The sequence below is a fragment of the Capricornis sumatraensis genome, chromosome 21 (assembly GCF_032405125.1).
Source record: "Capricornis sumatraensis isolate serow.1 chromosome 21, serow.2, whole genome shotgun sequence".
NCBI lineage: Eukaryota > Metazoa > Chordata > Mammalia > Artiodactyla > Bovidae > Capricornis > Capricornis sumatraensis.
This window is the reverse complement of record NC_091089.1, coordinates 35,910,209-35,922,207: the sequence shown is the minus strand read 5'-3', so window position 1 is coordinate 35,922,207 and position 11,999 is coordinate 35,910,209.

Here is an 11,999-nt window from a genome sequence, read left to right as displayed (position 1 = left end):
CTCCTCTTTCACTTTCATCAAGAGGCTTTTTAGTTCCTCTTCACTTTCTGCCATAAGGGTGGTGTCATCTGCATATCTGAGGTTATTGATATTACTCCCGGCAATCTTGATTCCAGCTTGTGCTTCTTCCAGCCCAGCGTTTCTCATGATGTACTCTGCATGTCAGTTAAATAAGCAGGGTGACAATATACAGCCTTGATGTACTCCTTTCCCTATTTGGAACCAATCTGTTGTTCCATGCCCAGTTCTAACTGTTGCTTCCTGACCTGCATACAGATTTTTCACGAGGTAGGTCAGGTAGTCTGGTATTCCCGTCTCTTTCAGAATTTTCCACAGTTTATTGTGATCCATACAGTCAAAGGCTTTGGCATAGTCAATAAAGCAGAAATAGATGTTTTTTTGGAACTCTCTTGCTTTTTCCATGATCCAACAGATGTTGGCAATTTGATCTCTGGTTCCTCTGCCTTTTCCAAAACCATCTTGAACATCTGGAAGTTCATGGTTCACGTATTGCTGAAGCCCCCGGCTTGGAGAATTTTGAGCATTACTTTACTAGCGTGTGAGATGAGTGCAATTGTGTGGTAGTTTGAGCATTCTTTGGCATTGCCTTTCTTTGGGATTGGAATGAAAACTGACCTTTTCCAGTCCCATGGCCACTGCTGAGTTTTCCAGATTTGCTGGCATATTGAGTGCAGCACTTTCACAGCATCATCTTTTAGGACTTGAAATAGCTCAACTTGCCAGGAGCCAGCGTGAGGAACTCCGCCCGTGGCAAAGGTCATGAGGAAGGAGGCTTCAGCCTACGCAAAGGCGGGATCGAGCCTCAGGAAACCCCCTGTTTCCGAGCATCTACCTCCAAAATCAGAGTGTGCCTACTTTACTGTTTTATGCTCTCACCTACACCTCTGACTTTACGGGGGGCTCTCCCCCATCACCTCTCTCGGAGAAGGAGTTAACCTACAGCTCCAGTTAATAAAAATTCCTGGGTGTGACAAGAGTGTTTCAACTAATGAACTCCTCTGAAGGTTATCTAGCCTGCCTGTACCAGTTCATCCGGCCACATGTGACTGTTTACAGCCTCCCTACTGTGAGAGGCATGAGATGTTTTAGACTTACTAAAGGCAGATTCTTTTTAGGAAGTTAGAAATTATTAGTACAGTGGGTTGATTAGGAATTATATTGGTGAAGGGTTTTTCATTTGTTGGGCCAATATTTGCTGCTAAGTCTCCATATTCCCTGCCCTTATAATGAATATAACTAGCATATAGAAGAAATAAGTATTAACCTTTAAGATTAATCATGTTAACCTTAAGCTAAGTAAATTCCTTTCTTAATTGTAACCCACTACACCCTCACCCTATAGGAATGCAAATTTATCTGGTACCTTCGGAGGGTGGTGCCTGGTTTAAGAAAAATCACCCCTGGAAAATAAGTTTTTTGGTTGACTGACCGTTATCAGAAAGAAAGGATCATAAAATGTTAGCAGGCCTCATGGCCATAAGATGATGTAAAACCCCTAAGACCTTTTTGTATACATTTATATGAAGCGCCTGATTTTGATAAAGGTCAGGACTGCTGACCCCCGCATGACTTTAAAATTTCCATTTGTCTCTATGTGTAAAAAAAGGTATATAAGCAAACCTGAAAATAAAGAAAACTGATCAGTTTCTGGGAAGACTGATTCCCCCATGTCGTTCTTTCTTGTTCTCCATTTTTCTGGCTGTATTCCCATCTGGAGCGTGGGTGCTCACCAAGCCTGCTAATTTTGCCCTGGCTTTTAAGTTCCACGTGAGAGGGAGCCCAAGGCAGGGCACCCTCCAATATTTGGTGGTGCAAGCTTCTTGTCTCGAAGCTTTTTGGTATCCCACGTAAACCAAGTTATTCAGCCTCTTTTTCTCCACTAATTTTCCTACTACACTATTCCTTTCTAATCTCCCTCTATATCTTTAACTAAGCAATTAATTCCTAGGACGCTGACTCCGGCCCCGCTTCGAATTACCCTGGATCCACCGAGGCTGGACCCCAGCAGTGGATGGAATTCCATCACCTCCACTAGCTTTGTTCGTAGTGATGCTTCATAAAGCCAACTTGACTTTGCATTCCAGGATGTCTGGCTCTAGGTGAGTGATCATACCATCGTGATTGATTGGGTCATGAAGATCTTTTTTATATAGTTCTTCTGTGTATTCTTACCACCTCTTCTTAATATCTTCTGCTTCTGTTAGGTCCATACCATTTCTGTCCTTTATTGAGCCCATCTTTGCATGAAATGTTCCCTTGGTATCTAATTTTATTGAAGAGATCTCTAGTCTTTCCCATTCTGTTGTTTTCCTCTATTTCTTTGCACTGATCACTGAGGAAGGCTTTCTTGTCTCTCCTTGATATTCTTTGGAACTCTGCATTCAAATGGGTATATTTTTACTTTTCTCCTTTGCTTTCCTCCTTTCACCATAGTTTGGCCCCAGGTAAATAGCATTCAGAAAACTAAGATCATGGCATCTGGTCCCATCACTTCATGGGAAATAGATGGGGAAACAGTGGAAACAGTGTCAGACTTTATTTTGGGGGGCTCCAAAATCACTGCAGATGGTGACTGCAGCCATGAAATTAAAAGATGCTTAGTCCTTGGAAGGAAAGTTATGACCAACCTAGATAGCATATTCGAAAGCAGAGACATTACTTTGCTGACTAAGGTCCATCTAGTCAAGGCTATGGTTTTTCCACTGGTCATGTATGGATGTGAGAGTTGGACTGTGAAGAAGGCTGAGCGCCAAAGAATTGATGCTTTTGAACTGTGGTGTTGGAGAACTCTTGAGAGTCCCTTGGACAGCAAAGAGATCCAGCCAGTTCATCCTAAAGGAAATCAGTCCTGAATCTTCATTGGAAGGACTGATGTTGAAGCTGAAACTTCAATACTTTGGCCAAATGAAGAGCTGACTCATTTGAAAAGACCCCGATGCTGGAAAAGATTGAAGGTCGGAGGAGAAGGGGACAACAGAGGATGAGATGGTTGGATGGCATCACTGACTCAATGGACATGAGTTTGAGTGGACTCTGAGAGTTGGGGATGGACAGGAAGGCCTGGTGTGCTGCAGTCATGGGGTTGCAAAGAGTTGAACACGACTGAGTGACTGAACTGAACTGAACATGGGGGCACTATTATCTGTTTGAGTCCCTGCTTCCTTTTGTTGTGTGTATATGCTTAAAGCTCAACATTAAAAAAAACCAAGATCATCGCATCCAGTTCCATCACTTTGTGGCAAATAGATGGGGGAGAAAGTGGAAACAGTGGCAGATTTCATTTTCTTGTACTTCAAAATCACTATGAACAATGACTGCAGCCATGAAATTAAAAGATGCTGTCTTATTAGAAGAAAAGCTATGTCAAATCTAGACAGTGTTATTAAAAAGCAGAGATATCACTTTGCCAACAAAGATCCATCTAGTCAAAGCTATGGTTTTTCCAGTAGTCGTGTATGGATGTGAGAGTTGGACCATAAATAAGGCTGAGTGCCAAAGAACTGATGCTTTTGAATTGTGGTGCTAGAGAAGACTCTTGCGCCCCTTGGATAGCAAGGAGATCAAACCAGTCAATCCTAAAGGAAATCAATACTGAATATTCATTGGAAGGACTGATGCTGAAGCTCCTGCTGGATCATTTAGTAATCCTGTTTTAATTTTTTAAGGACTCACCGTACAGTTTTCCACAGCCACTAAACCAGTATGTTTTATAAGTCTTATGTGTCATAATATAGGTGAGATTCCACTAAAAATGTAAGCTCTATGAAAGCAGAGATTTTCATGGTTTTTTCACCAGCAGGAACCCCAGCACCCAGAATTGTGTCTTAGGTCCTCATTTAATTTTTGAATGAATTAATGAACAAATGCCTAACTAAATAGTAAGGGAAAGGAACATAGTGTAAAACATTTTCTAATTTTTATATCCAGCATCTTAACATATCTGTGTAGCCATCTGGTAGGCGTCTCAAACTTTCTTTTGTGCTCCACCTATAATTAAATACATTTGGAATCTGACTTTTTACTGCATCCACTGCCACTTCCCTAGTGCAAGTCAGTGTTTTAACTGTCTCCCTGCTTCTGTTCTTGCCTATCTTGCTCCTCGTTTCAAACAAGCCTCAACACAGCAGCCAGAGTGATCTTTTTAAAACAGAAGTTAAATCAGATCACTTTTCTGTTCAAATTACATGCAGTCAGGTTCAATTTAAGACAAGTCTTTACAGTTGTTTAAGAACAGAACAAGTTGTTTGGCAGGACGTGAGTTTCTTACCACTTGAGTAAATAGACACGGGGTTAGATGCTCTCATGGTTCAGTACAGAGGAACATAAGATGGTTGGTTAGACTAGCTAATTGTTATGGACCTTCCTATGTGTTCTACTGGGTTTCCCAGGTGAGGCTAGTGGTAAAGAACCCTCCTGCCAATGCAGGTAGATGTAAGAGATGTGAGTTCTATCCCTGGGTCGGGAATACCCCCTGGGGTGAGGGCATGACAACCCACTCCAGTATTCTTGCCTGGAGAATCCCCATGGACAGAGGAACCTGGTGGGCTACAGTCCATAGTGTTACAAAGAGTCGGTCACAACTGAAGTGACTTAACACGCACATGTTTTCTTATTTCTTTTTATGAAGATAATGCACATTTATTTTTCTAAATGCAAATACCACTAAAGGCAGGAGAAAAAAAAACAGAAATTACCACAGTACAAGAACCATTATCAATACTATGCCTAACACTTTTTGTATACACATATACAGGCAAATAGAAACATAAATTCATGTATAAAATACTTACAAAATGAAAAGCAGGTTGTACAACAGTAATATATAATCAAGATTTGCCAGTAAAGAAAGGCACACAAACTTTTTAAAACAGTTCCTTTTATAAAAGTTAAATTTGTTTTAAAAACCAAATGGAATTTGAAAAGTTCAAAGAAGAAAGTGAAATTCCTGAAAACATGCCAGGCTGAGAGAACCACTCTAATAGTGTTGATACATATCCTTCCAGATGTGTCAAAGAGCCTGAAAAAGAATTTAAAGACAGAAAAAAACAAAACTCAACTCAGAAAAACAGAAAAGCCTGTGTGTTTTGTGTTTAGGTTTTAGAAACTGTCACAAGCACCTTTTAAGCTACTGTGGGAAGAAAACATGCTTGTAAAGCTGCTTATCTTAAACACCAGACATACACTGAGCTTTCACAAGCCCACAATGAAATAAGACACCAATTATGAACTTAGAGCTGATTCACTAACACGGGGGCAGTCAGGGCAGGGCAGGTGACTCTAATCCACCATAGACTGAGCTGACTGGAGGCAGCCCCTGTTTTCCTCTGCTCCTGGGTAGGCGTGTCCTTCAGGGCATCGCTGAAAGCCTGGTGGGTGCTAGCCCTGCTCCTGCGTGGCGTCCCTGAGGTGTCTAAAAATGCATTTTGCTCTGTTTCAGCATCTTTTATATTTCCCCTCCCGCTCAGTGCCTCAGCCTCTCAGCCATCACTTTCACAGCAGCAATGTCATAGTGGAACAAAGTGGCAGCAACACCTGCCAGGCTGTCTTCTCTGAGCCTACGTGCTCCCCAGGATCATGGCTTCTTGGGCTCCAGTTGCTTTGGGAGCTCTCCAGCACCTTCAGGAAAGGTACAAGAAATTGTAAACATATCATTTTAAAATGCAATTTTAAATTCTCAATAAAAGTGATTTTTTAAAGCTATTGATTTATTTATGGCTGAGCTGGGTCTTCTTTGCTGCACACAGGCTTTGTCTAGTTGCTGTGCAAGGGCTTCTCATTGCAGTGACTTCTCTTGTTGCAGAGCACAGGCTCTAGGCGCAGAGCTTCAGTACTTTCGGCACATGAGCTCAGTGGTTGCAGTTCGCAGACTATAGAGTGCAGACTCAATAGTTGTGGGGCACAGGCTTAGTTGCCCTGAAGCATGTGAGATCTTCCGTGATCAGGGATCAAACCGGTGTCTCCTGCATTGGCAGGCAGATTCTTTACCACTGGCCATCAGGGAAGCACAAAAGTGAATTTTAAATATTAAAATTATTCTGATTTGTATAATGAAATTTTATTTTTCCCGAAAAATCAGAGAAAAGGTATGGTGGCAAAGAAAAGACATACGGGCACAGAGGTACAGCTTTGCATCCATTCTTCAATTTAATCTTTAAAGAAACACAGAAACATAAACTGTTACAGAAATGAAATGAGGAAGGAAACATCTACCTAAGTAACACAGGAAATTTACAGAAAGAGCCTTCTGGTAACAGAATTATCAGGTGTGGGGGTGATGCTGAAAATTCTTCTGTGCTTAATTGAAACTTGGAGACAGTTTGGTGGAAGTAGAAAATAATAGCTTTATTGCTCTGCCAGGCAAAGAGGGGATAGAGTGGGCTCCTGCCTCAAAAACTGTGTGGATTTGGTGAGGAGTTTTATAGCAGTGGTTCAAGGGTGGGGTTGCTGATGAGATTGGGGTGTGTGGGGGACCTGCACTCCTTTAATCTGGGCTCAAGTCATCTCTTGATGAGCTTCTCAGTTCTTTTAATCTGGCTTTAGGTCGTCTTCTCTGGAAGGAGGAATACTGACATCTTCCATTTATTGGGGTTAGGCTTCCCTGATGGCTCAGTGGATAAAGAATCCACCTGCAATGCAGGAGACACAGGGTTGATCCCTGGGTTGGGAAGATCCCCCGGAGGAGGAAATGGCAACCCACTCCAGTATCACTGCCTGGGAAATCCCATGGACAGAAAGAAGACTAGCAAGCTACAGTCCATGGGGTCACAAGAGTCATACATGACTGATCATGAATATTTAAGTTTCAAAAAGAAGCTGCAAAGAGGAAAAAGTAAGAACTAGTTAGAACCAACTAGGCCCAAGATGGTGGAAGATTTGACTTCCTGTGGCCCTTGAGCCTGATTACATTAGCTAAATGATACTCCCACCAGCACAAAGAGGGCTGACAATTGCCATGACAACAACTGGAAAAGCCCATATGAGGACTGAAAAGGAGACCTGCATCAGTTTCAGGTCAAAATCACACACCTGTTCTTGACTAACTCATGTATTTCTCTCACTCTTTCCAATTTCCTCCCTTTTTCCTCAACCCTTCTTTATTTTTGGTGTCTCCACCCAAATCAGGTTGAGAAGTTTGCAAACTAGGTTCCTGGGTTCTCCATTTTTTGGCCATTAAATAAAGCTTATGTTGCTCCAGTCTCAGCATCTGTTTCGCTATCGGCTGGGCCAATCTGATTGGAAAAAGAACCTCCTCCGTGGTCAAGGTGAGTCTTGCCCAGGCTAGGACCCCGGCATGGGTCGTTGACTAGTTTGGTAACAGTGCCTTTACTGGGGTAGGGGACCATTGGAGAAGACCCTGGTGAGGGGTGATCAGGAGTTTTGTTTTAGAGATGTTGGTTTCCAGGTGCTCAGAGGTGGAGATCAGAGAAGGCAATGGCAACCCACTCCAGTATTCTTGCCTGGAGAATCCCAGGGAGGGAGCCCAGTTGGCTGCTGTCTATGGGGTTGCACAGAGTTGGAAACGACTGAAGCAACTTAGCAGCAGCAGCAACAGAGTTGGAGATGAGGAGGTCACCATGAGGAGGTCACTGATGTGAGGGCTGAGTAACACAAACGACATAGCCCCTGCTCTCGCAGTAAAACAGGAACAGATTATAACCAGATAATTACAAAAATAAATATCAACATTTCATGAGATTGAGGGCATGATTAAGAGGCACTGCACACTTCTGGGAAACACAGTGACTTCACAGTTTAGTCACTCAGTCATGTCCAACTCTTTGCGACCCCATGGACTGCAGCACACCAGGCTTTCCTGTCCATCACCAACTCCCAGAGTTTACCCAAACTCATGTCCATTGAGTCAGTGATGCCATCCAACCATCTAATCCTCTGGCTTCCCCTTTTTCTCCCACCTTCAATCTTTCCCAGCATCAGGATCTTTTCAAATGAGTCAGTTCTTTGCATCAGGTGGCCAAAGTATTGGGATTTCAGCTTCAACATCAGTCCTTCCAATGAATATTCAGATCTGATTTCCTTTAGGATAGACTGGTTGGATCTCCTTGCTATCCAAGAGACTCTCGAGTCTTCTCCAACACCACAGTTCAAAAGCATCAATTCCTTGGCGCTCAGCTTTCTTTACAGTCCAACGCTTAGATCCATACATGACTACTGGGAAAACCATAGCCTTGACTAGACAGCCTTTTGTTGGCAAAGTAATGTCTCTGTTTCCTAATATGCTGTCCAGGTTGGTCATAGCTTTTCTTCCAGGAAGAAAGCATCTTTTAATTTCATGGCTGCAGTCACAACCTGCAGTGATTTTGGAGCCCCCCAAAACAAAGTTTGTCACTGTTTCCACTATTTCCCCATCTATTTGCCATGAAGTGATAGGACCAGATGTCATGATCTTAGTTTTCTGAATGTTGAGCTTTAAGCCAACTTTTTCACTCTGCTCTTTCACTTTCATCAAGAAGCTTTTTAGTTCTTCTTCACTTTCTGCCATAAGGGTGATGTCATCTGCCTATCTGAGGTTATTGATATTTCTCCTGGCAATCTTGATTTCAGCGTGTGCTTCTTCCAGCCCAGCATTTCTCATGATGTACCCTGCATAGAAGTTAAATAAGCAGGGTGATAATATACAGCCCAACGTACTCCTTTCCCTGTTTGGAACCAGTCTGTTCTTCCATGTCCAGTTCTAACTGTTGCTTCCTCACCTGATAATTTCTCAAGGGGCAGGTCAGGTGGTCTGGTATTCCCATCTCTTTCAGAATTTTCCACAGTTTGTTGTGATCCACAGGGTCAAAGGCTTTGGCATAGTTAAAAAAGCAGAAATAGATGTTTTTCTGGAACTCTCTTGCTTTTTTGATGATCCAACGGCTGTTGGCAATTTGATCTCTGGTTCCTTCACAAATATTCACAAACGTAGTGACGTGGAGGACTCTGGGACTCTGATGACAGCTGTTTTGTTGATTGATGGGGCAGCATCTGAAAAATGCAGGAAATATGCATGAGATACTATTATCTGGGTATTTCAGAGAAGAGCAACAGCAGGGAGAGAAGGGAGGGGTCTGTCCCAGGAAGGGTCATAGGGTCCCAATTTGGAACATCTGCAGGGCTCTCTTTAGCTGACTTCTCAGCAGCCTTTGTCAAAGCAGACCATACCTGCTTCCTCAGTCTCTTCACTCAGCTCCACAGACAACCTCTCCTGGTTTTCTGTCTACTTCTCTGGCAGGCTCTGCTTGTCCTCTGGGATTCCTGCTTCTGGCCTCGAAAGGCCGGTTGTGTATGTTTTCCTTTATGCACCTGTCTTAGGTCAGTCAGTTCAGTTGCTCAGTTGTGTCCAATTCTTTGTGACCCCATGAATCACAGAACACCAGGCCTCCCTGTCCATCACTAACTCCCGGAGTTCACTCAGACTCACGTCCATCGAGTCGGTGATACCATCCACTATCTCATCCTCTGTTGTCCCCTTCTCCCCCTGCCCCCAATCCCTCCCAGCATCAGAGTCTTTTCCAATGAGTTAACTCTTCGCACGAGGTGGCCAAAGTACTGGAGTTTCAGCTTTAACACCATTCGTTCCAAAGAAATCCCAGGGCTGATCTTCAGAATGGCCTGGTTGGATCTCCTTGCAGTCCAAGGGACTCTCAAGAGTCTTCTCCAACACCGCAGTTCAAAAGCATCAATTCTTCGGCACTCAGCCTTCTTCACAGTCCAACTCTCACATCCATACATGATGACTGGAAAAACCATAGCCTTGACTAGACAGACCTTTGTTGGCAAAGTAATGTCTCTGCTTTTCAATATGCTATCTAGGTTGGTCATAACTTTTCTTCCAAGGAGTAAGCGTCTTTTAATTTCATGGCTGCAGTCACCATCTGCAGTGATTCTGCAGCCCAAAACAATAAAGTCTGACACTGTTTCCCCATCTATTTGCCATGAAGTGATGGGACCAGATGCCATGATCTTCGTTTTCTGAATGCTGAGCTTTAAGCAAACTTTTTCACTCTCCACTTTCACTTTCATCAAGAAGCTTTTTAGTTCTTCTTCACTTTCTGCCATAAGGGTGGTGTCACCTGCATATCTGAGGTTATTGATATTTCTCCTGGCAATCTTGATTCCAGCTTGTGCTTCTTCCAGCCCAGCATTTCTCATGATGTACTCTGCATGTAAGTTAAATAAGCAGGGTGACAATATACAGCCTTGATGTTCTCCTTTCCCTATTTGGAACCAATCTGTTGTTCCATGTCCAGTTCTACCTGTTGCTTCCTGACCTGCATATAGGTTTCTCAAGAGTCAGGTCAGGTAGTCTGGTATTCCCGTCTCTTTCAGAATTTTCCACAGTTTATTGTGACCCACACAGTCGAAGGCTTTGGCATAGTCAAGAAAGCAGAAATAGATGTTTTTCTGGAACTCTCTTGCTTTTTCCATGATCCAACAGATGTTGGCAATTTGATCTCTGGTTCCTTTTCTAAAACCATCTTGAACATCTGGAAGTTCATGGTTCACGTATTGCTGAAGCTTAGCTTGGAGAATTTTGAGTGTTACTTTATTGGCATGTGAGATGAGTGCAATTGTGCTGTAGTTTGAGCATTCTTTGGCATTGCCTTTCTTTGGGATTGGAATGAAAACTGACCTTTTCCAGTCCCATGGCCACTGCTGAGTTTTCCAAATTTGCTGGCATATTGAGTGCAGCACTTTCACAGCATCATCTTTCAGGATTTGAAATAGCTCAACTGGAATTCCATCACCTCCACTAGCTTTGTTTGTAGTGATGCTTTCTAAGGCCCACTTGACTTCACATTCCAGGATGTCTGGCTCTAGGTGAGTGATCACACCATCGTGATTATCTGGGTCATGAAGATCTTTTTTGTACAGTTCTTCTGTGTATTCTTGCCACCTCTTCTTAATATCTTCTGCTTCTGTTAGGTCCATACCATTTCCGTCCTTTATCGAGCCTATCTTTGTGTGAAATGTTCCCTTGGTATCTCTAATTTTCTTGAAGAGATCTCTAGTCTTTCCCATTCTGTTCTTTTCCTCTATTTCTTTGCATTGATCGCTGAGGAAAGGTTTCTTATCTCTTCTTGCTATTTTTTGGAACTCTGCATTCAGATGCTTATATTTTTCCTTTTCTCCTTTGCTTTTTGCTTCTCTTCTTTTCACAGCTATTTGTAAGGCCTCCCTAGACAACCATTTTGGTTTTTTTCATTTCATTTCCATGGGGATGGTCTTGATCCCTGTCTCCTGTACCATGTCACGAACCTCAGTCCATAGTTCATCAGGCACTCTATCTATCAGATCTAGTCCCTTAAATCTATTTCTCACTTCCACTGTATAATCATAAGGGATTTGATTTAGGTCATACCTGAATGGTCTAGCGGTTTTCCCTACTTTCGTCAATTTAAGTCTGAATTTGGCATAAGGAGTTCATGATCTGAGCCACAGTCAGCTCCTGGTCTTGTCTTAGGTGATCCCACCCAATTCCATGGCTTCAAATACCATCTGTATTTCAATAACTCCCAATTTCTGTCTCCAGTTTTGTCACTCTTCTGATGAGCTTCAGACCTATATATGTGTTAGTAGCTCAGTCGTGTCAGACTCTGTGCAACCCCATGGACTGTATAGCCTGCCAGGCTCCTCCGTCCAAGGGATTCTCTAGGCAAGAATACTGGAGTGGGCTGTCATTTCCTTTTCCAGGGGATTTTAACCCCTCCAAGGATCGAAACTGGGTGTCCTGCATTGCAGGGCAGATTCTTTAACGTCTGAGCCACCAGGGATGCCCATATATCCATCTGTGTAAGTATCATTTCTCTTCAGATTCACGTGTCCAAAACCCAATTCTTGACCTTCCCTACTTCCTGCCAAACGTCGCAAGCCACTTTATATCTTAAGAGAATGGTGTCAAAATTTATCTGCTTGTTGAGAACGGACATCTAGGGCGTCATCTGTGCTTCTCTCTTCTTCCCTCCCATCTCTCTCTCCTA